Raw genomic sequence first — 17291 nt, forward strand, 5'->3', positions numbered from 1 at the left:
ACTGAAATCAGAGGCTACATATGAGGTGCAAGCAGAATTAACTAAGATAGTTCAGCAAACACACTAAGCAACTAAACAAGCAAATAACTACAGTAAGCATCAGTATCCAGAGTTGTGTTGAATTTTCAACAAAAGCTGTATAATTTGGGCAAATAAATGAGGAAAATTGAATCATACTCAGGAAGAAAAGTGTCTAACATATAGTTGAAAGAGCCCAAACACTTGAACTTAGCAAATACTTCAAAGCGGTTATAATAAAGATGATTATGGTGACAATATCTCATCAAACAAAGCAATGAAGGGAGAGAAAGTACTTGGAAAAAAAAACTAAATGGAAACTGAGGAATTGAAAAGTGTAATAACCAAAATAAAAAATGAAAAGTTACCACAGAGGCAGAACAGTCCATGCACTTGAAGACAGATTATGAATCTGAAGAAGTGAGAGAAAAAATGGATATGACTCAAGAGAGATTCAGAGAAACGTGGGATTCCACCAGATGTAGCCGAAGTATGAGGAGAAAAACAAAGTAGAAGAGTTAAAAAGGTGGGGGGGATGCACTAAAATCATTCCAAATTTGATGAAAAACATTACATATTCAAGTATCTCAACAAACCTGAACTAGGATGAGTGTAAAGGGATTCATATACAGACATGTCCCTGTCAAACTGTTGGGAATGGCAGGAGAAAGACTGAGAGCTGCTGTGATTTGGATAGTATGGATGCCGAATGCCCACAAAAGACCAACATGGTAAAGGCTTGGTCTTTTCTTTAATTTTTTTTTATTATTTTTTTTGACAGGCAGAGTGGACAGTGAGAGAGAGAGACAGAGAGAAAGGTCTTCCTTTTGCCGTTGGTTCACCCTCCAATGGCCGCCACGGCTGGCGCGCTGCGGCTAGCGCACCACGCTGATCCGATGGCAGGAGCCAGGTACTTCTCCTGGTCTCCCATGGGGTGCAGGGCCCAAGGACCTGGGCCATCCTCCACAGCACTCCCTGGCCACAGCAGAGAGCTGGCCTGGAAGAGGGGCAACAGGGACAGAACCCGGTGTGCCGGCGCCACAAGGCGGAGGATTAGCCTGGTGAGCCACAGCGCCGGCCATGGGCTTGGTCTTTAAAGACTTACATTAACGGCACTCAGAGAGCAGAAACAATCCAGTTATCCTGCTGCAAGACAGGGCCTTTAGGAATTGATTTAATTGGGGTGGGGCTTTATGGTGGAGCCCCAGTGAGCAAATCTTGGAGGTTTTGTAAGAGGGTGCACAGAAACAGACCTGGGTACTCCCTCGTGCCATGTTGATACTCTGCCATCTCAGGATTCTTCTAACAAGAACACCTTCACCAGCGGCCCAAAAAGTGTGGCCAGCCAATCTTGGACTATGAAACTCCTGAACTATAAGGCACAACAAAACTCTTGGTCATCACAGAAACACAGCTAGCTTCAGGTATTTGGTTGTAGTAGTGAAAAGCTGGTGATTACAGCCACATTCACGCGTTTTCCCAGTAAGACTAACAGCTGACTCCTCACCACAAACGCTGGGTGCCATGCTCAACGTACTGAAAGAAAAACATCCTAAACCAAAAAAACTTACCTCAAGAGACACCACTTTCAAAAAAGGAGACAAAATGAAGGCATTCTGATGTACACAAAATTGGGATTTTTTTTTTTTGCTTTCTAGACATGACAATGCATACTAAAAAGGATGTTCTTGAGGTGGAAGATAAATTACATCAGGCAGCAATTCAAACTCACACAAAAGTGCTGGTAAATGTTAATTATATAAGTGATTATAAAAACACTGTAATTGGTTATTTTCTCCCTAATTCATCTGATTTAAAAATCACTAGTAGAAAGCACTATGCAATTCTTTTGTTGAGCCTTTACTATGTAAAAATGCAATGCATTTGACAATAACAGCACAAAGGAAGCAGGTGGGATCAAAGTTTCACTGCAGGGCAAATAACAACAGACAACAACTCAAATTACAAGAAATGGGGACAACCAGAAACGATATGACAAAGTCGATATGGATTTTCCTTTCTTCTATTAGCTTCTTCAGAAAACAAAAAACTGACGAACTCGTAATTATCAATGTATTGTTGCATACATAAGATGTGTAACAATAGTAACAGAAAAAAAGTTAAGAACGTTTTAAGGAGTAATGTATCTCATTGGAATGAAATGATATAAATTTGAGATATTTTCTGATAAATTACAATGCATGGGTAACTCCTTCTTAGACATAAAATCCTATAAAGTACTAATTATAAAGTATTAGTATAGCTAGAGTATGTTGAATACAAATATATGTATGTATAATAATATGTATAATAAAAACACATAAAAACGAAGAATGAACAGTATATAAAAGAATACATTTCTTTTTTTAAAAAAAGATTTATTTCACTTGAAAGGCAGAGTTACACAGAGAGAGAGAGGGAGAAGCAGAGACAGAGAGAGAGGTCTTCCATCCACTGGTTCACTCCCCAGTTGGCCGCAATGGCCAGATCTGTGCTAATCTGAAGCCAGGAGCAAGGAGCTTCTTCTGCGTCTCCTACACGGGTGCAGGTGCCTAAGCACTTGGGCCATCTTCCACTGCTTCCCCAGGCCACAGCATAGACTTGGATCGGAAGTGGAGCATCTGGGACTCGAACTGGTGCCCATATGGGATGCCGGCACTGCAGGTGGCAATTTTACCCGCTACGCCACAGCGCCGGCCCCAAGAATACATTTCTGGCATGGTGGGCTGGGCCTCTGCCTGTAGCGCTGGTATACCATTTGGGTGCCAGTTTGTGTCCTGGTTGCTCTTCTTCTGATCCAGCTCTCCTCTAGTGGCCTGGACAAACAATGGAAGATGGCCCAAGTGCTTGGGCCCCTGCACCTATGTGGGAAACCCAGAGGAAGCTCTTAGCTCCTGGCTTTGGATTGGCTCAGCTCTGGCCATTGTGGCCATTTGGAGAGTGAACCAGTAGATGAAGGACCTTTTGTTGTCTCTCCGTCTGTGCTCTACCTCTCAAATAAACAAATACATTTTTTTTTTAAAAAAAAGTACATTTCTGTATCTCACTAAGAAATCACTTCGGAAACATAATGTTGGGGGTGGGAGGACAGCTCTGTGGCATAGCAGGTAAAGCTGCTGTCTGCAGCACTGGCATGCCCATATGGGCACCAGTTCAATTCCCAGCCACTCCACTTCTGATCCAGCTCCCTGCTAATGTGCCTATGAAAGCAGTGGAAGAATTCTCAAGTGCTTTCGCCCCTGCACCCACATGGGAGACCTGGAAGAAGCTCCTGGCTCCTGGCTTCTGACCAGCCCAGCTCTAGCTGTTGCGGCCATTTGGGGACTGAACTAGCAGATGGAAGATCTCTTTCTCTCTGCTTCTACCTCTCTCTAACTTTACCTTTCAAATAAATAAAACCAAAAAGACACACCGGGTCATCTTTGCCTTACAAAAAAAACAAAAAACAAAACAAAACAAAACAAAAAACAGTGAAATAATGAATAACAGAATTAGTAGGTACATAAAATGTTAATGAAGTAGCAATAAAATCAATAAATAAGTAAAAGGTTAATACAGGAATAAAGAATATTGGAAACAGCTAAAACAAAAAGTAAAACAGCCAATATGAATGTATTAACATTTAACATTAAGTGTGAATAAATTAAACAATACTCAAAAGCTAAAGACTGTGAACTGAATTAAACAAGCAAGCAAAGAAATAACCCAGTTATGTGCTGTCTACAAGAAGCAAAGGCACACATGAAAGAACAGACTGGAAGAAGACGCAGCATAGAAGTAGACACCATCAGATAGCGGGAGTGACTATAGTATTAGTGAACAAATAAAAATGAAAAATATTACTAGCGATATAAGGAAGACATTTTGTACCAATCAAAATATTAGTCTATTGTGAATATAAATAATTATCTATATATTATATAACAGTGTTTAACAATTCATGAAATCAAATTTTATTAAACTGAAGAGAGAAATTGAATATCAAACAAAATAACAATTAGGCAGAAGAACAAGGATGTAAAAGACTTGAGTAAGGGTATAGACCAACTAAACCTAACAGAAATCTCTGGAATATTCCATCCATCAGTACACACTTGGCCATAGAAGTAGACTGCATCAATTCAAACTGCTGGCAAAAAGTATATCTACAACCACAAAGGATTAAGACTAGAAGCCAACAATGGAAGGAAATTTGGGACATTCACAATCACAGTCAACAACCCACTCCTAAGTAACCAAAAGATCTAAAAGGAAGTCACAAAGGAAATTAGTGAAAATGAAAATGGAAATACAAGGTGTTAAAACTTATGAGACGCAGCTATAGCAGTGCTAAGAAGGAAATTTACAGCGGTAAATGTCTACATTGAAAAATAAAGATTTCAAGTCAGTCACCTAAACTTCTACTTTAAGACACTGGAAACGAAGAATAAATAAACCTAAACTCAGCAAATGAAGGGAAATAGTAAAAATAGTAAGTACAAAGTAACTAACTCCTAACTCACAGGGTGATGGTCAGGAGGCGGGGCCTCTGGGAGGTGATTAGGTCATGGGGTGGAGCCCTCATGAATGGAGTTAGTGACCTTATGCAAGAGGTGCCAGAGAATTCCCTCCCCCTTCCCACAAGCGAGGTCATAGCCAGAAGGCAGCTGCATGTGAACCATCAAGCAGGCTCTCCCCAGAGTGCCTTGGAATTATGCTTCCCAACCTCCAGGTCATCTGCAATAAATCTCTTCCTTATAAGCCACATGCCTACAGAGTTGTGCTGCAGCAGTCCAAAGGGACCGAGACAAGGAGGGAACACTTTGCAACTCCTTCTACAAGGCCAGATTTCCCTGACATATCTGACAAGACTTTTGAACAGAATACATGAAGAACTCTTACAAGTCAATAACAATAATGTAACAAACCTAAGACAAGGATCAAGTAAATGGATATTAGAAATATTTGTGTTAATGACTTCTACTAAGACTGGCACTTTTTCAGCCAAATGCCCCATAACATTTTTGTTTGCATCTGTCATCACGTATTTGTAATGTTTAGAGTACAAATAAGCAATGCAATCTTAGCAATCACTGAGGTTAATGTCACTATTTCAAGTTTTCTTTATAAGGTACTTGAAAACTAACCAAAAATTTGAAACTATGCTTTATGCATTCTGTTACAAAACGCTGGAGACAATACATTCTCTATTTTCATTAAAAATCAAGGAAAAATTCCGAAGATAATGTCCCACTGCCTATATGCAGAAATTCTCAGGTTTACTTCGGGGAATACTGGTTTTTTTTATTTCCTGGCTGAAAGTCTTGCAGCAAAGCTCTACAGAGCCTCATGCTTGTGTGTGTGTGTGTGTGTGCGCACACACACACATGCACACGTGCACTGTTGCTGGCTCATCTGTTTTGATTAGATTGGCTCAAATGAGGCATTATGAAGGTGCTTCTGCCCTGCCAACACACTCACCTACCTCATCTTGAAGGGGCTCTGCGGTGGGCGTCCAGCCAGGGGTTTTTGCTTGTTTTCTCAATCTTTAAGGGACAATGTCAGTCCTACCATAGATCAGTGGCTAAAGGCTGGACTCAGCCAGCCACGGAGCACAACTGTGTTCAGCCTCTTGGGAGAAGCCCTTCACTGTGCAAGACTTTGAAAAGCTCAGTGGAGAAATAACACTCACAGAGGACATCCTAGAAAAGAAGCATCCCTCCACCTGAAAACTTACAGCTCCTCCCCTTGAGTAGGCTAGACAATCAAATTCTAAGTCCTAGGATGCATCACGCTGAACTCAAACAGATGTGCCTGTCACAAGAAAAACCCTCACAAAGCTCCCTGCAGTGAAGTAAGGGCAGTGAGGCTGGCCTTGTGGTGCAGCAGGTTAAGCCGCTACTTGCAATGCCAGCATCTTGTATTTTAAAGTTTGTTTTATGGCCACTCTGCCTCTGATCCAGCTCCTGGAGAGTAAGCCTGGAAAGGCAGTGGAAGATGGCCCAAATGCTTGGGCCCCTGCCACCCATGGATGGAGTTCCAGGTTTCTGGCTACCTGGGAACCAACAGATAGAAGATGTCTCTTCTCTCTCCCTCTCCCTCTCCTTCTCTCTCCTTCTCTCCCTCTATCTGCCTTTCAAATAAAATAAAATCTTTTATAAAGAATAGGGGTAGCCATTTCATCGCACAGACGACTTCTCCCTACGCACATCAGATGAGGAATTCCTCCAAGTTTCAGTGCCAGGATTAGATGCACTCTTTCTTATTTTTTTTTTATTTATTTGACAGATAGAGTTAGACAGTGAGAGAGACAGAAAGAAAGGTTTTCCTACCGTTGGTTCACCCCCCAAATGGCCGCCACAGCCGGAGCTACACCAATCTGAAACCAGGAGCCAGGTACTTCCTCCTGGTCTCCCATGCGGGTGCAGGGCCCAAGCACTTGGGCCATCTTCTACTGCCTTCCCAGGCCACAGCAGAGAGCTGGACTAGAAGAGAGGTGACCAGGACTAGAACCTGGCACTAATATGCTATGCCGGTGCCACAGGCGGAAAATTAACCAAGTGAGCCACGGCACCAGCCCCTAGATGTACTCTCTTAAGGGACTGGTTTTGCATTGTAGACACCTTGCATCATACAAATGGTCCAATCTCTCTTCCTGCGACTGAGGGCAAGGTGACCACACAATCCAGGCCTTGTAAGTGAGACCTCGTGGCATTAAGTGCTGCTCACTGAAGTAATTCCTGACCCCTCTCAACTTTGCTTATGCCATTTTCCCTTTGCCCAGTATTTTTTCCATTTAAAAAAATCTGCGTGGTCTTACTTCCAGTCCCCAGTAGGACTCATGTTGATTCTTAACTCTCCCTGGTGGCAGTCGCAGGAGGTGTAACCCTTAAGGGAAACTGGGTTTATGGGGATGCTGCTTCCATGAATAAAGGGATGTCTAAATCCACGGAGACTGGATTAGATCTCCTGGATGTGAGTTAAGTCTTCTGGGTTTGGTTCCATAAGGGTGGGCTGTTAGAAGGCCAGGGTAAGCCCAGTGAGCTCGCTCCTCTGCTCTCTCCATGTGATGTCATCTGCCCTGTTATGCTGCAGCATGAGGCGTCGCCTGGTGCAGCCACTGGACCCTGAGCTTCCCTGCCTCCTCACCTGTGAGCAGAACAAGCTCCTTTTCTTTCTAACGTTTCCAGCCTCGCACGTTGTATTACAGCAACACAAACTGACTAAATCCTTAGGAAATCTACTATTTAGTTACCTTCCATTATCACCAACGATTTAGTGTTGAGATTCCTTGAGTGGGGTGGGCCTGAAAATACTCAAATGAGAATTTCTACACTGACCACTCCTTTGTAGCTTCTGAAACAATCAATGGTCACTTTGGATGGCTTGGGAGCCAACTAAAAACCCAGTGCCACAGGCACAGCCATTATTTCATGTTATGATTAATAATAGGTCAGTCGGTATGTATCTTGTGCCCAAAGAAAATTGTACATCTTGACCTTCAGAGGAAAATAATCCTGTACTTTTAGGGGGTAGCTTTAATATCATGACTACCATCGGGTCCCTCCATTGGCCTCACCCAATTTCTGATACAATCAGTGGCAACTTCCTTCATTGGTAAAGATGCTTTGGGACCAATGACCTCGCCAGAACGATTAATGATTCCAAATCGGAGAGTGGGGACCAATTCAGGCACTGGGCAGAATTAGCATATTCCCTTTTCAGAAGCCAAACAGTCAGTTTTTACTACAGTTCCTTGACCAAAACTTGTAAGCAATTATTTCACATCCCGTTATTTATTGCACTGACCTCTTAATGCTGAGCCTGCTTCTAATCTGGGGAGAAGCTGCCAGCTCCGGGACTTCCTAGGCTCTCCGCCTTTGATGTCAGATGGCTTGTCCTTGGTGATCATCTAATTATCCCACTGGAGGAGATGCTCTGTTTTCAAAGGGGATTATTCATGACCTAAATCGGATATCCCAAAGCTGCCAAGTAATAAAAGAGATGGTTGAGACACTAAATCATCGCGCTCACTGCTAACGAAAAGCCAGTAGTGCGGGTGCTGTTTTGGTGACCACACTCCTGCATTCTTCTGGTAGAATTGCATGATTGAAGGGGTGGGCTCCGGTTTGCAATTCAACCAAAATGGCTTTTATGGCCCTGAGAGAGCTGGAAACATGCTCCATGTTTAACTCTCTTTTCACAACAAATTTAGCTTCATCCTTTTTTCACTGAAGTCATTAGAAAACTTCATTTTTTTTCAGACTTCAAAGCCACAATGAGGCTCAGTATATCTTTTAAGATGAAATTTGTTCGAAGACAATCCCCCATTGTTGATCTATTACCTTTCTATCCAGTCTCAGTGCTCCCTGTAATAAAATCATAAATAACTTTTCACAGGTGAGTAAATAAACACATTTTCAGCCTGTGCTTTGGTAAGCTGGAGACTTCCCACTGTGGGAGCATTTCTCATCCCTTTTTGGAATTCAGCGTGGAAGATAACTCTTGATGTTAGGGACCAGTTAATGCTTCACTCTCCAACCTCCGACCACCCACCTAAAGTCCATGGAAGATGAGAACAAGAGAAAAATTAACCAAGAAACACAAAGAAGGCCCAGAAGTAAGTAGCTGAGCCCTAACTTTGACACAAGAAAAACAATGAAGTAGGAATATTTACACTGTGACTTGTCCACAACTTATCCTGGCAGCCACACTAGACATCCTCTGAGTTTCCGATGCTGTCCCTTTAGACAAGGCAGACAGGAGTCCTGCTTGTTCTGGAAGAAGGGAGATTTTCATACTTGCCATAATGAATGTGTTTCTGGGCTTTATTTATTTTGTCTTTTTTTTTTTTTTCATTTGTGACCTCAGAACCTAGGACACCTTTCGAAGTGAGCTATGCTTTTCCTTCTCCCCTGGAGGGTAGAAACAATCACGATTTCAGGACACGGGGAGTCCTTGCAAGCCCAGGATGATGACTCAATTACCTCCCAAGCACTCCTTAGGCAAAAGGCACTTATGTTCAAAAACAGTAACTCCAGGCCTCTGACACAGCTGACATAACTATCATGCAGCAAACTATAGCATAAAATCAACGGGGCCTGCAGCACTAGGTAAATATTAGACACAGGTCCATCAGGCATTGTGCAGTTTTCCCCATTACAAATATCTTCTATTGTTTTGTGCCTTTATTCCTAAAATATGGGATAATTCTTTGTTGTATTTCAAAACAACCTAAACACCCAAATAAACAACTTCAGGTTTATCTTTAGTGAAAGTTTCCCTCTCTTCAGTGCTCATTTCCTTCACTTTTTTAAAGAAAACTTTTATTTAATAAATATAAATGTCCAAAGTACAACTTTTAGATTACAGTGGCTTTTCCCCCTATAACCACCCTCCCACCCACAACCATCCCATCTCCTACTTTCTCTCCCATTCTTCATTAGGCATCATTTTTAATTATCTTTATATACAGAAGATCAATTTAGTATATACTAAGTAAAGATTTCAACAGATTGCACCCACACAGACACACAAAGTATAATGTACTGTTTGAGTACTAGTTATACCGTTAATTCACATAGTACAACACATTAAGGACAGAGATCTTACATGGGGAGTAAGGGCACAGTGACTCCTGTTGTTGATCTAACAACTGACACACTTATTTATGACGTCAGTAATCACCCTAGGCTCTGTCATGAGCTGCCAAGGCAATGGAAGCCTCTTTGAGTTCATGAATTCTGATCTTCTTTAGACAAGGCCATAGTCAAAGTGGAAGTTCTCTCATCCCTTCAGAGAAAGGTACCTCCTTCTTTGATGGCCTGTTCTTTCTGCTGGGATCTCACTCTCAGAGATCTTTCATTTAGGTTTGGTTTTTTTTTTTTTTTTTTTTTTTTTTTTTGCCACAGTGTCTTGGCTTTCCATGCCTGTGAAACTTTCATGGGCTTTTTAGCCAGAGCCAAATGCCTTAAGGGCTGATTCTGAGGCCAGAGTGCTGTTTAGGACATCTGCCATTCTATGAGTCTGCTGTGTATCCCGCTTCCCATGTTGGATCATTCTCTCCTTTATAATTCTATCAGTTATTATTAGCAGAGACTTGTCTTGTTTATATGATCCCTTTGACACTTAATCCTATCTTTATGATCAATTATGAACTGAAACTGATCACTTTGACTTGTGAGATGGCATTGGTACATGCCACCTTGATGGGATTGAATTGGAATCCCCTGGTACGTTTCTAGCTCTACTATTAGGGGTAACCTCCTTGTGGCTTTGATTTGCATTTCTCTGACAGCTAGAGATCCTGAACATTTTTTCATGTGTCTGTTGGCCATTTGGATTTCATCTTTTGAAAAAAGTCTATTTAGGTCCTTGGCCCATCTCTTAACTGGGTTGTTTGTTTTGTTCTTATGAGTTTCTTGATCTCTTTGTAGATTCTGGTTATTAATCCTTTATTGATTGCATACTTTGCAAATGACTTCTCCCATTCTGTTGGTTGCCTCTTCACTGTCCTGTTTCTTTTTGCAGTACAGAAACTTCTCAATTTGATGCAATCCCATTTGTTCATTTTGGCTTTGACTGCCTGTGCCTCTGGGGTCTTTTCCAAGAAGTCTTTGCCTGTGTCTGTATCTTGCAGAGTTTCTGCTATGTTCTCTAATAATTTGATGGTGTCAGGTAGTAGATTTAGATCTTTAATCTACGTTGAGTGGATTTTTGGGTAAGGTGTAAGGTAAAGGTCTTGCTTCACACTTCTGCATGTGGAAATCCAGTTTTCCCAGCACCATTTGTTGAATAGACAGTCCTTGCTCCAGGAATTGGTTTTAGATCCTTGATCAAATATAAGTTGGCTGTAGATGTTTGGATTGATTTGTGGTGTTTCTATTCTGTTCTATTGGTCTATCCATCTGTTTCTGTGCCAGTACCAGGCTGTTCTGATTATAACTGCCCTGTAGTAGGTCTTTAAATCTGGTATTGTGATGCCTCTGGCTTTGTTTTTGTTGTACAAGATTCCTTTAGCTATTCAAGGTCTCCTGTTCCTCCATATGAATTTCAGCATCATTTTTTCCAGATCTGAAAGAACGTCTTTGGTATTTTGATAGGTATCACATTGAATCTATAAATTGCTTTTGGGAGAAGGGACAATTTGATGGTACTGATTCTTGCAATCCATGAGCATGGAAGATTTTTCCATTTTTTGGTATCCTCTTCTATTTCTTTCTTTAAGTTTTTGTAATTCTCATCATAGAGATCTTTGACATCCTTTGTTAATTTTATTCCAAGGTATTTGATTGTTTATGTAGCCATTGTGAATGGGATTGATCTTAGAAGTTCTTTCTCAGCTGTGGCATTGGCTTTGAATATAAAGGCTGTTGATTTTTGTGCAATGATTTTATATCCTGCTACTTTGCCAAACTCTTCTATGAGTTCCAGTAGTCTCTTAGTGGAGTCCTTTGGATCTCCTAAATAAAGAATCATATCATCTGCAAAGAGGGATAGTTTGACTTCTTCCTTTCCAATTTGATTCCTTCACTTTTAAACTTGTTTTGTCTCACTTTTCAATGCCAGCACCAACCCCAACTGTTTTTAAGAACTTGGATTTTCTGGTTTAACATTTTAAATATCTCATTGCTTTTCTAGCTGATTATAATCTCTTTTATGTCACTATACAGTCATTATCTGAATTCTAAAGGGAAAATCACTTTCTACTTTTTTAATTCCAGTTTTGGAAAATCCTCTTTATACTCTAATAACAAGTAGATAATTATCAATTCTTGGCCAAGAAAAAGAGAGAGAGAAAGGAGAAGGGGTAGAGGCAAAGTCAAGACTGCATTATTTAAAGAAAACCATCTTCAACCCCATGACATTCTTTTTCTAGCTTTTTAAGTTGTGGTGAAATTAATTTGTTCCCACTCAGTCAGATGTTCCCTACCAGAAATTGTCACACAAGCTTTGATGATGGAACCACCGCCTTGGCCAAGAGTGGGCATGGCTCCAAAAACTCTTGACTGAGCTCACAGGAATGAAGAGGAAGACATAAATGCATCTCCTGGGCGTTAACACAAGGCCCTGACATCTTATCACCTGCCATAGTGTGTGAGAGCTCAGAGTAAGTCAGTTAAGCTTTCCTCTCCTTTTCTGAAAATATTTTATAGCAGTAATAATGACAATGGCTGTCATTTCAGCTTGATGTAGTAACAACAGCTTTGGAGCCAAAAGACTTGGTTTTGAATTGCCATCTCAGCATTACCTGGCCTGAGACAAGTGACTGAGCCTCCCTAAGCCTCGGTGTCCGAGTCTATGAGATGAGAGATGATAAAGCCTACTCATTGTGAGAATACAACCAGGTATGTAGAGTGTCCATTCTACTGCCTTCCATGTAAGTTCAAATACATTAGCTTTCCTATTTTAAAATCCATTTAAAAAAACCACAATTGATACCTCATCTGCTTCAAAAAGTGTTTCAAGATATAGACCCCATGACAACATAATTATTTAAATGTTTGCAAGCTAGAACTTTGAGGATCATTGATTTTAAAGTTATGCTAAGTTTTCATGAGCTACAGGAATGAGTAACACTTTGCCTTGACTTTATCAGGGAGACAAAGTACCTCAGCCATGCTTGTAAGCACAGACTCTGGAGAAGGCAGCTCTTGGGGAAGAACTTCGAGTGCTCCACAAGATTTATATAAACGATTTGAAAACTCCTACTCATTTAAACTTTAGAGATGAGGAGTTGGAATCCCAGAGAGTTTATGACTTATCCAATTGGTAGTATTACTGAGAACTAAAAGCTGGTTTGCTTCCCAGTTGAATGCTCTTTCAATTATACCATGTGGAGTTATTTTGAGTCAACCAAAATATGTGCAGGAACATCAAAACAATGTTCTTTCTCTCTCTGACCTCAGTAATAACTGGTTGAAGATTTAGAATCTTAGGAGCAAGTCCTCAAAGCAGCTGCAGGTCCTCAGTGTCCCAGAATAGATATTTTTAAGTTCTCCAAATAAAAATCCTGACAAAGACCTCTTTTTTTGCAGTAACGGAAAAAGCTTTCAGCTCTCCTGCCATAAAGCGGCTACTGAGAATTCAACTGAGATGCTCTCCTGTGAAGCAGCAGGACAGAGGGGACAGAGTGGACGTCCTCCAGGATGGACATCAGAAACACCTGCTCCTACCTCTGACTCAAGCTTGCCTTTTATGTAGCAGGAGGTAAGTTTTAGATAGCTCTGAACTTGAAGTTATTTTTGACACTGACTTTTCTTGCTCCATTTTTGGTCTAATAGCAAACCATGCAGTCTTCAAAATAAATGTATCCAGACTCCAACTACAGCTTACTGCATCCACAGCTGCCACCTTCATCCCAGCTGCAGAAGCCTCCTTCTGGGTCTACCTGCCTCTGTCTTTGCAACCTGAACTTGTATATAAAACTCCCACACCCAAGTGAAAAAGCATTCTATGAAAAAGCATTTTCATTAATTTTACTAGAAAAAGCTTGGTATCCAAGCAATTTTTTACAGATAGGAAAATATTCTAAATTAAACAACAAACTTATTTTTCAGGGGCCAGTATTGTGGTGGAGTGAATGAAGGCACCACCTAAGACACCAGCAGCCCACGTGGGTGCTGGTTCAAGTCCTGGCTGCTCCACTTGCAATCCAGCTCCCTGCTAGTCGCCTGGAAAAAGCAGAAGATGGCCAAGTATGTGGGCCCCTATTATCCACACGGGAGACCCAGATGAGGCTTCTGGTTCCTGGCTTTGGCTTGGCCCAGGTCTGGCTGTAGCAGCCATCTGAGGAGTGAACCAACGGACAGAAGGCTGATCTCTCTCTATGTCTCTCCATCTCTGTAACTCTTTCAAATAAAATAAATAAATCTTTAAAAATATATTTCAATTGTCATTAAACTGCATGAGCAATTACCACTGAGTTGAAAATAATGGAGTTTGTGCATAAAATGGGACAGTTTGAAGGTTCACTGTAGTCATACAAAGAAGAGAGGAGCTGGCAGATGCTGGTTGGGAATGTGTTGGAGGCAGTCATCTGTGGTAAGGTATAGTCTGCCCTCTGAACAATTCCCCTATTGCTGTTTTCCACCATTCAGAGAACCATGACCCTTAAAGTGTAAACTTACAGAGCCAATTTCAGTCCAAGTAGTATCTAAAGATGAGACCTCTGGGAAAAAGATGAAAACTTATCGATCATGTAAGACTTAAAAGTCAGGAAAGACCTCAGCTTGCCATCCCCCTTTATCAGGTATACACAGGCAAATAAAATACTTGTAATTTTTCAAAACATGGCCCTAGTTCAGTTTGTTCTATCTGATTTTTGGTGACTAAGAAATGTTAGGGGAAAACAGTGTTTCTTTCCCCAAAAGTTACAATGTCACAGTATCATTTATAATGCTTATTTACTTTGTGTTTTAGAGTAGAAAGATCACTGTACCTTTTTTTTTTTTTTTTTTTTTTTGAGAAAAAGGAGTTGTCTGGAACGGAGTAACTTTTCCAGAGTCCTTGTGGAAAAGCTGTTAGCTAAATGAGCGTTACGGGAGGTAAATCTAAGTTCACTGGTCTGTTCACACAGGTTCCTAAGTCTTGGTGTGGCAGCACAGGGCACCTGCTAGTTTGTGTGTAACCCAGGAGCAGCCCTTAGGGCAGACCATCCACCTAAGTTTTTTCACAACTGACGTACACAGTAAGCATTTCTGAGTACCCGTCACACACCTGGTTCACTGATAAAACAGGAGAGCTGAGAAGATCAGGGCTCTCCTCACCTTCACACTGTGCTGAGGTCAGCGGGGAGGCAGCCAGGTAAATGCATGAACACTCTTAACACTACGAATGTCCCTCAGCATTCTGAGTTAGATGCAAGGGAGACCCTAGCTCTGCCTGGGATGAGGTGGAGTTGTCAAGGGGTGATACAGAAAACAGCCAAGATGAACCTTGAAAGAGCAGATGCATGAAGGTAGAGGCGAGGTTGTGGACACAGACAGAACAGTACAGCCAGCCAATCATATCCATGGATTCAGCCAACCACACATCAAAAACACTTGAGGGGGAAAAAATCGCACCTGTACTGGATAGGTACAGACTTTTTTCTTACTGTAATTCTCCAAACAATACAGTACAGCAACTATTAGCATAGCATTTACATCATACCACATACTGTAACTGAACCAGAGATGATCTACAATATATACAAAAATGGAGATGGGCTTATATGCAAATAAACTGATAGTCATTTTGCACAGGGGACATGAGCATTCATGGGTTTTGGTATCTATCCTGAGGGGGCGGCAGTCCTGGATCAAATCCACATGGATTCCCAGGAGCCACAGTATTTACTGAGGCAGAGAGTAAATAAAAGAACATTTTCTTCTTCAAGTAGCAGGGCCTCTGTGTCTAAGCTGTCATCAACATCAACGTTTTGCTTCACCTCAGGGCAATGGCGTCTTCTGAGAGTTTTAATAAGGGGAAAAATGAACACTGTCTCTATATACACAGATACTGTATAAATATTGTCAGCACTGGGGTTACCTACTGGCACAAGACATTCACCCCAAACTTGAAAGCATAAAGCAACCATCATTTTTCTATGCTTATGAATTCTATGGATCAGGAACTTGAATTAGAACATCAGGGAGAACTTCATTCAGCTTTACAGCATCTGGGCACTTGAAATGGGGGAGTGGACAGCTAATGGTAGGGCCGGAATGGCTAACGTGAATTCAGTAGCCGGGAGCTACAATCCTGTGTGGCACCCAGGCTGAGATCACTGGAAAGCTAGTTCAGTCAGGGCACATACTTACGAAAGCTCCAGGGTTTGCAGCCTCTCCTAGAAATAGAGGCTGGGTCTCAGAGGAAATGTCATGGGAAATATCCAAGGACAAGAGTTCCCCCCCCAAAAAAAACACACAGAAGCTAATGGTCTTTCCTGAACTGACCTCAGAAGTCAAAGAACGTCTCTTTCCCCATAGTCTATTGGTTGGCAGTCACGAACCCCATCCCTCTAAAGCAGGAGTGTCTAAGGATGTGTAGCCAGTTATTTAAGTCTGTGTGTTTGCCAAATTGTAAACTGCTTATCACTTGAAACTATATTGTCTCCACAGGTTATAAAGGAAGAAATTTCTTTCTTATATGACTGTCAGATAAAATATTCCTTCTTTCCAGCAATTAGTATATTTTTACTTTATGGCCACTGAACTCTGAAAACTGACTATATTTTTCCCTAAAGTTTGGTGATCTTTGAAAAGTCATTTCACTTATTATTTAAAATCTTCTAAAGCACAGAGCATAAAATCAAGTAAAATCTGTTTGCAGGTGATATAGATTTGCATTTCAAGTGTGGTGGAAGGAAGGGCAGGACATGCCAATGCGAAGGTGGAAAGGACAGATCAGAGGTCAGATGTGTCCTGCTAAGGTCAGGGGCATTCATTCAGTCTTTCCATCCATCCTGTGGTACAGGCACTAACATTTCGATTTTACAGAGCAAATAATCAGGAAAAATTTCATTTTGTCTTAAAGTTCAGGAGCAGCATGATGGATTATAACTACATAATCTTTATCTGTCTCTCATTTTATCTTTCAACATTGTCATTTAAGCACTTGCTTTTAAAAAATTCTCATAGAGGAAAACCTGGAGTGAAAGATTCATTTTGTTTTTTTAATTTTCAGTCTGCCATTGACTGACATTTTTTGTAAAATATAATGAAAAGAAATTACATGAAAAAAAGTACTGGAAAGACATCCAAAATAGAGGCCCCATTTTTTATTATTAGATTTAACAGTCATAAAATTACTTTGCCAAAGCGCTGTGAATTTCCAAATGCTCACTTTAACCTTATGTATCATATTGGCGTCAGACAACTCATGGACCGCACCCATCTGCAGACCACACTAAATACGGCCGCCCGGAGTTTTAGGTTGTGGCAGACAGAACACTGTTTTTCATGCTTTGATCTCTCACCCAAAAAACACAATTGCTAGTATCCCCAGGGTGACCATCTCAGCCATCTTTTCCAGCCTGTTCTCATCTAATCAAGAGTCACGAACCACCTCTTCTCAGTGATTGACACAGCAGGCTTGGGCTGCTCCCAATCTTGGATTTGTTGGTGCCTTGACCATGGCTTAGCCTCAGCTGGTATTCAAGGACCAGAACAAATCTTGCAGTGATTAAGCAATGGCATTTGCCACCCACCCGCCATGCTCCTAACTTACAGGCAACCTCCTCTATAGAAAACCGTGTGTAGATTAAGAATTTGCCTTTGCACAGAGCGGCTGATTTTTTTTTCTTTGCTAGA

The 17291-nt window shown here is 41.2% G+C and overlaps 1 long non-coding RNA gene across 1 annotated transcript; it reads left to right on the forward strand.

The window, feature by feature from the left end:
- The first annotated feature begins 12882 nt into the window (after positions 1-12882).
- LOC127492083 (uncharacterized) lies at positions 12883-13878 on the forward strand. Its single transcript, XR_007921116.3, has 2 exons — positions 12883-13206; positions 13557-13878. It is a non-coding gene; the product is annotated as an uncharacterized LOC127492083 (long non-coding RNA).
- Positions 13879-17291: the final 3413 nt, after the last annotated feature.

Source organism: Oryctolagus cuniculus, chromosome 9 (assembly GCF_051225735.1).
Source record: "Oryctolagus cuniculus isolate XC-2025 breed Fujian yellow rabbit chromosome 9, ASM5122573v1, whole genome shotgun sequence".
Taxonomy (NCBI): Eukaryota; Metazoa; Chordata; class Mammalia; order Lagomorpha; family Leporidae; genus Oryctolagus; species Oryctolagus cuniculus.